This window comes from Sinohyriopsis cumingii, unplaced genomic scaffold (genome assembly GCF_028554795.1).
Source record: "Sinohyriopsis cumingii isolate HCF-2022 unplaced genomic scaffold, ASM2855479v2 utg001870l, whole genome shotgun sequence".
Classification (NCBI taxonomy): Eukaryota; Metazoa; Mollusca; class Bivalvia; order Unionida; family Unionidae; genus Sinohyriopsis; species Sinohyriopsis cumingii.
In genome coordinates, this window is record NW_028316076.1 from 1,129,649 (window position 1) to 1,143,363 (window position 13,715).

The window sequence follows — 13,715 nt, forward strand, 5'->3', positions numbered from 1 at the left end:
TCACGATTCCAGTGTTTTCAAGTACAACACGAAATGACTTGATTTTATCAAATTATACTAAACTTAGAATGATCTGATTCATCGATACTGTATAGAGAAATTAAAATACAAATATACAATTATGTATTCGTTATAAATTATGAAGTCCAATAACGGCAAACGTTATTAAACTGATCAATACATTTCGCAGATTTTAGAAATAATCGATTCAGTTTTTCTACATAAATAATTTAATGTGTTTAGCACTCAGTATATGCAACAGTCTTCCTGAATAATTTCTGATGTTCTGAAAATTTTGGTGGGTAGAGAGTATAAATGACTGTTGACATTTCACATAACTCTCTACGCACAATAATAAGTAGTAGTAGTAGTAGTTTATTATTAAAAACCACCTTCTAATTTGATATCTTACAAGTCTGCTTTTAAAGTGTCTTCCCCGAGGGCACACCACCGACCCAGACTTGTCCGATGATAGGATTCGAACTCGGCTCCTCTTCGAATCCTGCAGATATGAGTTAAACAGTATTACATTATACAGTAATACGCCGCATGATGGAAACATGTATCTGGTCCAGATAATTGGCTATCGTGATAATGACATTGCGACTTTATCATGTAACTGGGGAACTACCTGAATAACTGCTGACATGTTGAAATTTTGTAAACATGTGTATCAGGTATCTTCATGTTTGCAACTGTTGACCTCGATATATAGAGATTTGTTTTAATATATGTTTGAGCGCGTGTGCGAGTAACCTAATAACGCTTCGGGGACCACGTTGTTGTAGCTGGTGGGATTTGCGTGACCAAATGGGTGGACATTCGTAAATGATAAAGCAACAAAAGAGGTTAACAGACCTTTTGCTGAAACGTCATTTGCTTAAAATAAAACCTGATAAGAAGTTCCAAACAAAGAAAGAAGATTTTACGAGATCTTCCAACTGAAATAGCTGCAGCTCAGCCTCCAACTGTCGATGAAGAAATACTTGAAGGCATTGGAAAAATTCGTACTGAAGTCGCCGCCGTGAAAAAAGAACTTGCATCCAAACCAACAGGAGAAAACGCTGAATTGATTAAAAAATTTAGGGAGGAGTTTATCGAAGATATTAGAAATACTAAAGAAGATGATTTACCTAAAAAAAAATATTATTTGGTATATATGATAAATCTAACAAATTAAAACCCGGCCATGAAAAAGTAAACGATGATAATTTTATTAATTGGGTATATCGTATATACTACAACATAAAACGGGTAAGTCGTCATGATTATAGATTCGATGTACTTGTTGAAGAAATAAATAAACTTGATAGAGAGCTTAATGAACAACAACCTCCTCCACCGCAACAACAAATTGAACAACAACAATCACCACAGCAAAAGTTGATGCCTGAACTTGAAAGATCTAAAGAGCTAATTAAAAAAGCAAAAGTTGAAAGATCACCCTTAAGACTCTTTAAGGAAAAGGCGGAAACAACGAGTGAGAAGGAAGGAGTAACGGGAAGTGGTTTTACTGAAGGTGGTTCTATTACTCTATGCCTGACAGTATTCTTAATGACTTGTCACGACTAGAAGTTCTCGTAGGAGGAAAACGTGCCGGAAATAACTCACCAGAAATAAGTAATGAAGCAGCTAATATTTGTCAACGATTATTCCAAGGTGGTGTCATGGATCTTGGCGTTTACCGAAATCTTATCGATGAACTCGTTGATGATTAGTTGTCATAATGACTCTAATCACGGCGATTAGATAAATGTCAAGTAAAATAAGATGATCGTACACAATAATCATCATGGACCTGTAATGGTCAGAGCAATAAACTCACGATTACCAACCTACAGAGCGATTTCCGGAGATGGACTTGGTGATGTTGTTCAGGGATTAATTGCAAGGTTAGCCCCAAAAGTTGCGCCTGTTGCTAAACAATTATCAATGAAAGCTATTGATGTTGTTCGTGAAAAAGCTCCTGGTGCAATTGTTAATGTTGCTGGTAAGGCGTTCTCGGCAATAAAAGAAAGACTAGCACGATTAATGCGACGAAAATCACAGCCACCAGTAAAACTAGTGAGTACTGAAGTTATGCCTGCATATGTCAGTAAAATAATAAATCAAGCTGCAAATAAAAAACTAGCAGCCTTGATGGATCAAGGATCTGATGAAGTACAAATAAATATTACTGCAAATTTGATAGCAGGAAGTGAACTTCGTACTCGTTGATAGTTGATTTAAATCGAAAGTATATAATAAAATGTTAAAGGTGTATCCGTCCCAGCATTTGACATGGACGCACCAGTCCTTAAAGATGAATCAGTACGTGATTATCAGTTTTATTCCTATGATGCAAGACAATCAAATCAACGGGGACGTATCGAACTTCAAGTTCAGGATATAAGTAGTAATTTCTTACCTGTTGAGGCATTTATTGAAGCAGAAGGTGAACTTGTAACGAATGTTGCGGTTAATACACCATATGATGCAAATTTGCGAGTTGGTCTTGTCAACAACGGTATTATGGCATTGTTTGATAGCGCCACATATATGATTGATGGAAACATATTGAATCAATTCAGAAGTATGTCGATGTTGCTACAACAATAATTGGTCTAGCAAGATATTCTGATGATTACACAAGATCAGCCAGTCCATCAATGATGTTTGCTGAACATATTACCGACCACGCTGATCACGTTCAGTATACTAAAATATGGACCCCACAAAATACTGCAGCCGATCCACAACCAGATTATTTTGAACATGCATCTAGACCAGCTTCAGCTTTTGATATTATGGGAAAAATTAATGCAACTTACAACGGATTTGCAACACGTCGATCAATGTTGTCAGGAGATAATATAAGTTTTTCATGTATGATTCCACTGTCACATATCTTTGGATTCTGTAGAAATGTTAGAAAGGTCAACTTTGGAGCTCAAAACACAGTTGTGTTCGTAAGAAAAGGTGATGATAATGATGCAATCTGGCGAATTGCTGGTATTAATAATGCTGGTAAAGTAAACATAACAAAATTGTCGTTGTGGATGACTGTAATGATTCCATCAATCGCAGAAGAATAGAAAATATTGTCTTTCATGGATCAAGGCGTTAAATTATTGCTATCATGGTTAACAGTAACCACAGATGCTTTTCAAAGTACTGTTAAAGCTGTATTTACTTGACATATAGCATCACAACAAGGCGTTTCTGCGCCACGACATATTTTTGTTGCGCAGCAAGATATTAATCGTAAGGGTAGTAAGGAACATTCACATATGGTTTCGTTGAGAATAAACGGACAACAAGAACCATCCGAAGATATATTATTAAATTACACACATAATCATGTGGCACGCTCATATCATCGTTTGATGACATTTATGGGACGTGATCAAAATATAGATACTGGGCTGCAAATATCACAGTTAGATTTTACAAATCTGTAAGCTTTTGTTTATCCTTCTTTCTGTCTCTCTTTTCAACTTGTTTATTTTACTGTCTTCCTCTGTGTTTTGAACACCCTGCCTGACAGCTAGACGCCAGCTGGAACGGTTCTTTGCACTGCTCTTTCATTCGTTGACATTGATGTTTGCCGCTTCATATCCTTCTTACAAACATTTTTGTAGCGCAAATGTTGCCGTCCAGTTGGTCGTGCACCTTCTGCTAACTCCCCATATAACAGGTCCTTGGGAATGCGGCCTGAGTCCATTCTCTTGACATGGCCAAGCCAGCGAAGGCGCCTCTCGCTGAGAATGGAGAACATGTTGTTCATGTTGGCGCGTTCTAGAACATCTGTGTTGGGTACTTTGTCCTGCCACTGTATGTACAGAATGCGCTTCAGACATCTCAGGTGGAAGCTGTTGAGTTTCCTCTCGTGTCTTGCATAAGTGGTCCATGTTTCGCTGCTGTAGAGAAGTGAGCTGAGCACGCAGGCTTGGTAGACACGCAGTTTGGTCTTCTCGGTGAGGTTGTGGTTGTTCCAGACCCTCTGGTTAAGTCTGGCCATCACTGCTGCTGCATTGGCAATCCAGCCGTTCACCTCAGAATCAATGGAGAGTGAGCTGGAGATGTTGGACCCGAGGACTTCATGGGGAATGCCGTTGCTTCCAGGAGCCTTCCCACAGGCAAGACAACCGATGGCTTTTCCGAGCTCTTCCACGGTGGGCTGTGTGTCTAGCTCCTCCATAACAGGCATTTCTGGAATGGCGTGCAGGGCAGTGTCAGTGACATTGTCTTGGGTTGCATATAGCTCGATAAAGTGCTTAACCCATCGCTGCAGCTGTTTCCCCTGGTATGTGATGACTTCGCTCGTCTTGGACTTGAGGGGGGCGGTCTTTTAGATGAAGGGTGGGCCTGTCGCCTTGTTGATATCCTCATACATTCCTATTGCATCTGAGGTGTCGCCAGCTGTCTGTATACTGTTGCAAAGGTTCAGCCAGTAGGTGTTGGCACAGCGGCGGACAGTCTTCTGGGCATTGTTCCTTGCAATCCTGAGGGATTGTAGTGTTCTGGGGATAGGTACAGCCTTGTATGCCGGGAGGGCTTTCCTCTATGCCTCAGTCACCGGCTTCATCTTCTCCCAGCATGCCTCATACCAGTCGACATTCTTTCGCTCCCTCTTCCCGTCCGCTGTGATGGCTGAATTGTACACAGAGTCACGGATATGGGACCACTTTGAGTCAATGGTGTCATCAGGTGTCACTTTGGTGAGGGCTTCCTGCAGTTTGCTGATGAACTGCTCTGTTTTCTCTGGAATGCTTGCACAGCATGTGTTGATGCGTGGGTGACCCTTCTTCTTGGCGTGGTGCAGCTTCTTGGGTAATATTCGCACCTTGCTGGCCACGAGGGAATGGTCCTTGTCGCAGTCGGCACTGTGATAGCTGCGGGTGAGGATGACACTGGCCAGTTCTGCACACCTGGTGATGACGAGGTCTAGCTGGTGCCAGTGGCGTGAACGTGGGTGTCTCCATGACACCTGGTGGATCTCCTTGCATTTGACGAACGTGTTGGTCACACATAGGCTGTGGGAGCAGCACATCTTCAGCAGTCGCTGACCATTCTCGTTGATCTTTCCCCTTCTGTAAAAGCCGAAACAGGTGGACCAGGCCTCATGGTCAGCTCCCACTCTAGCATTGAAGTCTCCTAGTAAGTAAAGGCCTTCATTGTTTGGGATACTGGATATTGCTGATCCAAAGCCTCATACAACTTGTCTTTCTCATCGTGGGTGGAGCAGAGGGTTGGGGCGTACACGCTGTAGATGTTGACCGGGCCTAAGGATGTTGACAGCCAGAAGGCAAGGATTCTCTCAGTACCTGATGTCGAAGGTTCAATGAAAGTGATTAGCGTGTTCTTTAAGGCAAAGCCTACACCATGCTGCCTAGGTTCATCCGAGGATTTCCCCTGCCAAAAGAACGTGTAATTAGCTTCCCTGATGGCGCAGCTGTCAGCCAGTCGGGTTTCCTGGAGGCAGGCAATGTCGAAGTTCAGTCGGGAGAGTTCTCTGTCAATGACAGCAGTCTTCCGTGCATCGTCGATCTGCTATAGGTCAGTGGTCAATCCAGGACACATGGTCCTGATATTTCAGGTCGCACAACGAAGAGTTGGAGTCTTCTTATTTCTTCTTTTAGTCTTTCCTGGTGCTGAGTTTTGTGGCCCACTTGTCGAGATGGTTCTCTAAGCTCCACGCACCCAGTGAAGCAGGCAGGCCATGGCGGTCAGCACGTTACTGACTGGGGGCTGCCCAGCTTGTTGTCCATGCAGCAGATCCCCCCTCTCCACGCAGCTGGTGGGCCCAAGGTAACGACAAATGCCGACACAGATTGGCACCAACGGCGTCGCAGGAGTTGCCGGAATGACGATGAAGTCAATGTCAGACCGCCTTAGGGACTCCGTCGCCGGATTTTCTGTCGGGGTTTACTCCCTTAGCCTTTCCCATGTGTGGGTATAGCCACAAGGCAGCAGAGGTTTAAATCGGAGTTTTCCTTCTCCTACATGAGCTACCATCCAAGGTTTACGAGTCCCATCTACCCGATATATATATATATATATATATATATATATATATATATATATATATATATATATATATATATATATATATATATATATATATATATGAATATGACACTTTCGCCACACCATAGATTTTCAATAATGATAATAAACATCAGAATTCGAAAATGTTACAAAAGTTAATAATCTGAGTACCGTTCACCCCATCAGAATTTGAAAATGCTACAAAAATTAATAATCTGAGTACCATTTACACCATCAGAATTTGAAAATGTTACAAAAATTATTAATCTGAGAACCATTTACCCATCAAAATTATACATTCAGTCAATCTGCATTTTTTTGAGTACCATTTGCCCCAGAATTCAGTAAAATGTCAAGATAAAATAAAATTATTATTATCTTAATTCAGTTATTCGTGTGATTTTGGTGGATCAGATAAATCATGATTTTTGTAAAATTAGTCAGATTTTTATGATTTTGATAGGTTACAAGTTACTCAGCCACAGTCGTTTCGTTACACATAATTTTTCTTAATTGTCTTACACGAGTATTAATTTTTTTCTTTGCTTCCTATACACGGGATAATTCTGATCTAATTTTTTCTACTGCGGTAGGGAGAGGAATGAATTCCTTCACCTGAACATCTTTTACTGCAGCTAGTGACTGAAACATCGCCGTCTGAATTCGTTTTATGAACTTTTACTCATTTTTACGCTCTACTAAAATTTCAAAATCAGAAATAATTTTTTCAGAATTCAGTTCATCGGATATATTAATTCCGTTTACTTCAAGTTTTTTAATAGCAGAAACAATATCATTAATATTTGTATGGTTCAATTAAAATAAAAAAATCGGGTCATTGTTGAATCTCTTTTGTTTTGAAGCATATTTACAGCATTGTATTTACAGTATTGACAAACTTAATTCTAAGGACGACACAACATATAGCAGCATATTTACATTGTATTTACAATAAGGAAGGTACAAACGTATAGAATTTACAAAATTTACGATAAGGACGGTACATATATATAGCATTTACAGTATTTACATTAACGACGGTACAAACATATAGTACTTACACTATTTACAATAAGGACGGTACACACATATAGTATTTACAGTAAGGACACGGGGGCAATTCTCTACGCTCAACAGATTATTTTACACACACCCCATAATCAACCCGTGTGTGATGCAAAAACGTGCACCCACCAGGTGGTGAGAGTATTTTTTTATATTGAGTTTCGAGGCTGTGCGGAGCCCCCAACTATATATATATATATATATATATATATATATATATAGCAAATACGCGAAACCACCGACAGTTGTCAGTTATGGGACTCGATCGCCAGACCTCGAGTATCATAATTTTACGCTCTAGCAATGAGCTACTAAAGCATCTGACATATATATGATTCAGAAACTATTATAAAGTTAGTCATTAACAGAGAGAAAAATCATTACTGAAGAAATCAGTATTCCGTGTTTTTCCCAGTTGGATCGAGAAATACAACTGAATTTAAAAGTACAAACTACAATAATATTTATTTTTATAAGTCTCTATGTGTACAAAAATCATAAGTCTGTGATATGGTGAAAGGGAGGTAAGTCTATTACATGACGAAACCTCAAAGGAGTTATCTCCTTTAAATAACGATGAAAACTTTAGATTTTAGTGATATATAATACAAAATAAAGAAATGAAACAAGATGGTTTATAAATATAACGGAATACCCATAGAGATAGTTTAGTATTACAGTTATCTCTAACAATAATAGAAAATGATTTTTTGTTTGTATTTTGTTTGTATTTTTTAGAGAGAGCGGATTTGGTTATATTTTCTGCGACTCTTCGTACTGAAGGCATACAGATATCAAAATAATTGCCAGCAGTATTCATCGATTGAAATAATATTTCTTTACCAGTCTCTGTATTAAAAGATTTAATCGCTCAAGGAATCTTTATTTTATTTACCAGTCCCTCCTCGTGTAGCATTCTCACTCTGTTTAATAGCCTGAAGATTATGTAGGGAATTGTTTTGAGGGTCTGCGTCAGTATGATCGATCACAAGACCATCTTGTAACACTCGTATACGAAACGGTGACAGAGATACCTTTTCTTCCCAACAATAAATCTTAGGTAACCATTATTAGCAACACCGACTGGTCTTTTCAACCTACAGTTTCTAATCACACCATCACAAGATGCTTTTTAGTTCGTTATTATAGGATGCTTTACAAACTCATGGTTCGTGTGGTCAGTGATATTTTGCTCCATATATGTAATATTATTTGTTTAAATCATAATTTGTCTGAGAATTTAGTCACATAATCCTCTACACACTGTACAGCTCCGTCACTTTCATTATTTTTTATCATAAGATCTCTTAAGTTACATATATTTTTTACCACCAAAAAATGCACACAACTGTGTTTATCCTCTAAGTCCGACACCACATCGCAGACACGGTATTGGTCCTAAACTCCCATTGCGAAAGCTTTGTAAATGATGCCCACAAAATTCTTTTACGCATGATTTATTGCAAGGAGGCTATGAACCCTTCATTGAGCCATTTGCATTTCTCTCTTGTTTGAGACATTGTATATATAATTTTTTAATTTAAATGTTTGTCTTAAATATAATATGAACGAATTCGAGAGATTATCCAGGATAACAGGGTTTTCTGGAGATAAATTTAATCTCGGCAGAATATCTCCTGACTTGCCAATAAAAGATCTGGTCGATCCGAAAAATAAAAGTTTGACTAATAAAATTCACGACGCCGAGAAAGAATTTCGCACAGATGGCGCATCTCGCGTATGGTCTACGTTCAAGATTATACGCAACATCAAAGTCATCGACGCTACGAAGAATGACAAACGAGCGGCAACTATCATTAACTACCTTGACGATCGAAAATACCTTTTCAAGGTAAAATTTGTCGTGTTAACAGAAACAGATAATTGGATTATTCGTGACAAATACGATCCTATCCATAATAATGGAAAAACTGTGATACAGAGTAAAGATTCCAAACCAGGAATGTTGACTGGAGTCGACAAACCGTATTATGAGCGAGCGTATACTGTAACAGCAGTTATTTATGGAATCTATCCGATAAATGAAAAACCAAGTGTTGATAATCTGAAGCCGATGAAATTTTCATCCCTGCCCTTGTCAAGACTAAATTGTGTAGCCGAACGAGTAACGGAGTATTTTACTGTTTTGACTCGTGGAAACGGTCTAACTGATAAAAGATGTAAAATAATAAACGAGTGGGGAGAAATAGTTGAAGATACCAGGGCGTCCATCAAAGATGTCGCTGAGTTAGGAAAAAACTAAAATTTTCAATAACTGTAAAAACGATAACCGAAGAGATTTTATACCAATCAAAATATAAATCATAGGGAACTTCGATCGAAATTATTGATCACAATGCGCATGTTTCCATGAGATCGGAATGTAAGATTTTATGACGATAGTATATTTGATTTTATTAACAAAATAAGTAAAAACTATCCTGTATCCTTGTGGTTATTTCAAAGTTCTGAAAACGGTGATGAACCAGGAAATATCTGTATTGAAGAAAAAAATAAGTTTGATCAGTTTGTAAGACCGAATGGCGTTATTTGTCGTGAGGAATTTCTTCATGCAAACATGTAAAATATTGCAATGAATTATATCAACATTGACGATATCAATATTAAAAAAAATTACTCAGTAATTATTTTACAGTTCTGTTTGTTGCGGATCATTTTGCTCGAGAAACAACTCGTGGAAACCAACTCGGTTTGATTTTCTTAATGATATAATAATGAGTTGCATCGAATACGGACACGGTGGATTATGGAATAGTAAATACGATTGCAGAGATGTTATTTCGGTTGATATGGTTGCGTGTTATCCTGGAAGTTTTCTTGGCATGGGAGAATGTTCTGTATATTTTAAGAGATTTGGACATCCGACACACGAGATGACGCTTGTATCGATAAATGGACCATTCCCTGAGTTTGACCTGACTGGATTTGCTTCTATCGAGTAATTTGAGCCTGCTAAAGGTCTTCATCCAATTTGTCATACTTGGTTTGTAAAAACGCTGGGGACCAATAGTACTATTACGGTATTTGCTCGATTGTAAAATACTGATATCCTTGATTGTAAGTGAAGAGAAGTTTGGTTAAAGCAACAAAAGAAATATTCTAATGATAAAAAGCCTGATAAAACTGATTATGAGAATAACATTACAAAAGATCTTGGCAGAAAAATACTTGGCAAGTTCACCCAAGGAGGATCATATGATCATAAAATACATTGTACAAGATTGATCACGGACGATGCTGACAAGATTTTATAATCGCGGATACAACGAAAAGAAATAAATTCATAAATCGAGAAATGGCTTTCTTGCCAAATGGAACTAAATTAGGTACAATTGTGAGCTACATGGACGGTAAATCTCCGCAGTTTACTGATTTAAGATCTTCAATGTTAGCGTACATTTCGAGAATCTATTATCGATGATAAACATAATTTCTGTACTCGCTGTCAGAGTCGCTACGGATTCGTTTTATATTCAGGATTGCTAGAACAACTACATTTCGGTACTTGTGCATCATGGGGAAATGAAGAATAAAAAAAGAAAGTATACTCGATTATTCCGAATCCGCTGATGTTAAAGTTAAAGATATTTATTGTAAAAAGACATCAAACGCTACAATTATCATCTGCACCATCAGTGTACGATCCAATAACCAGAAATAAAACGGTTTATCTAAACGAATTAGGAGTGTCATGTAAAACAACTCGAGTGATAGAACTATTTCAGAACTCAGATATAATCATTTTAACTCCTACACATAAACTCGCAAGGGAAATGAAACAACGAGGAGTACAATCGTGTACTTATCACAGCTTTTTTAGGTATAAAGGTGACGCATGGACTCCTGACTGAATGGGCGAGAAATACATTCCAAGGATTATCATTTGGGATGAGATATGCACGGTGCCGTTAGAAACACTAAAAACATTTCTTGATTGGTTATTAACAAGAAATACTGCTATAATAATGTGGGGCGATCATGGCCAGCCATCACCTTTTGTTGGTCCATCTCCACATTTGTGGTTAAAAGATTTTGTTGATTATTACGAGGAGATAATTGATGATTATAGAGCGCTTGATGCAGAATTAAACGAGTTCAAGCAATTAATCAGACTACAACCGAATAAAATTCAGTGTGAAGTAATGCGTAAAATAATATCAGAAACTTCCATTAACGACTTTCTGCAAACGTGAAGACTAAATAATTTAATAGTTGCAAGTACAAAGATAGTTGGTGATACACTTCAACGGCGGCTGTTTCAGTTACATAAAGAAAAGTTTTCAGAATTACCGGTTCCGCTGTGTTATAGACAAGCAGATACACGACTGCAGAATATTGACGTTGATATACCAGGACCCTTGACAGAGTCAAGGAAGAAACAGAATCTTGTATTAAATGATGTTGTCGCAGTTGATGTCAATATTGTTGAAGATGGGCTGAGTGCGGACAAATCTCCGTGGACGCTAGAATACGCGATGATAATTCATTCATCTCAGGGATTAACTATTTCTGATAGAAGTGTTTGAATCATCGATGATCGTATCGAATGGTCAAATTTAGTTTATCTCGCAGTATCCAGAGTCAGAAGAATATCTCAACTGCGAAGAATTATCATGAAAGTTACAATTATCGATGATGTCCTCGATGATGATATAATAAGACAAAAATTAGCTGGTTATAAACAAAGTGACCAAAAAAAATAAACGTGATTTTGACCTTGATGTTGAGTTTATCATAGCGCTGAAACAGCAACAGAATAATAATTGTACCAGCTGTAATTGTATAATGCTGTGGCAGTACTCGAGTAATGATCCAAGACAATTCACCGTAGACAGAAAAGATAGTAGTCTTGGCCATACACGAAAAAATACGATGTTGACCTGTCTTGAGTGTAATCGGCGTAGAGGTGCTAGTTAAGTGATCGGGGTAATAATTGTGTATCATCGGGAATCACCTGTAGTTGTTCACGTGTGAATCCACGTTGAGGAGCAGTTGAATCCGATCTGTAGATTGCGGGTCTACCAGTAGATCTTGTTATACTAGATATATTGTGCGTCGTAATACTCCAAATAGGATCAGTCGCTCTTTTTTTTACTGCCTTCAAGTTCACCGGGCTCATATAAATATCTTACAGTAACATTACTTAATACTGGATGCGCTGAAAAATCACTCCGTTGTACGGGTATATGCACTATTGTGATCGCATTAATGGGTTTCATGTTGGTTGTTCGAGTAATCTCATCACTTAACGCGGTTTTCACACTTGGTAATCTTGCAATCCATTCGCGAGATCTCGTATCCTGAATTATTTTCTTCGCATATTGATACCCAAATATCCGCTCAGCAAGTGTTCGATTAAATCGTTCAACAATTGCCCGATCACGATGAATTGCAATATGTCCTCGTCTGATTTTGACATTGTTTCGCTTCATCAACGATGATACTGGACCAAGAAATTCTTTACCGGGAACAACCTGTAATAGTTGTGGTCATCGTAAACCACCTCGTTGATAAATTCGTTCAAACGAAGAAGCTACGTCAGATGATGTTTTAGTTGATAATGGTTAAGCGTCTTTATATCTACTTGCAACATCAATGACAGTTAGCGCATATCTGTATGTCATTTGACGTCTTCCAATAATTTTAATAATATCGTGCGGTAAAAATAAAATATCAGCCTGATGAACTTCATTAGGAACACTAACATCGAAGTGTGCGTACTGAATTCGTTTCGGTGGTGGTAGTTGAATTTGCCATATTGCCTGATTAGATAACCACGCTTCAGCAATAGAACATTTATCACCTGAGGCATCAGTGAGTTTGCTAATTGATGCTCTACCTCTCCAGTATCCCCTTGGGCTATAATAAATTGATTCCATTTATAATTAATTACCAGCCCCTAGCGCTAATTTACTTTTCATTGCAGATTTCACTAACCAGTTAGATAGTGATTCTCGGATATTTTTTTATGGTATCTAGTGAATGAATCAACTTCACATCTGAAATATGTCTGTCTTGTAGATCTTTACTCTTGTACGCCACATCATGAACACGACATGCTTTATAAATATCATTAAAAGGATTCTCACCTGGTTTTGGTTGATCTTGGTTATCAAGTCTGATACCGAGTCTAGTACCAGGACCGCAATAATTATATCCTGGTAAATATTTTTCTCCAGGGTATTTGGCCCATGGAGTGCCCGGGAATTTTGACATTAATGTAGCAATATCACAACCGTCTTTACGTTGAGTTCTGGGTAAAAACGAAAACTCCTTTCTGGTACATATTACGCATCTTCCACCGTATGCTATTTTTTATTTTTTGTTGTGACCATGGATAGATCATTAGTTAGGGTTTTAGTTCTACAGCGTAAACAATATAAATTCATATTATTAGATATGATATAGATATAATTGATTTCTTAGCTGCAAAAAAAAAAAACAAGAACCTGTTAAACATCATCCAGCGCTACCAAATTTCATCAGAATGATTATAATTGGACCATCTGGAAGTAGTAAAACACAATTATTACTCAATCTGATAATGAGATGGTTAAAATGGGATAACTTGTATTTGGTAGCACCATCAGTTGAGGATC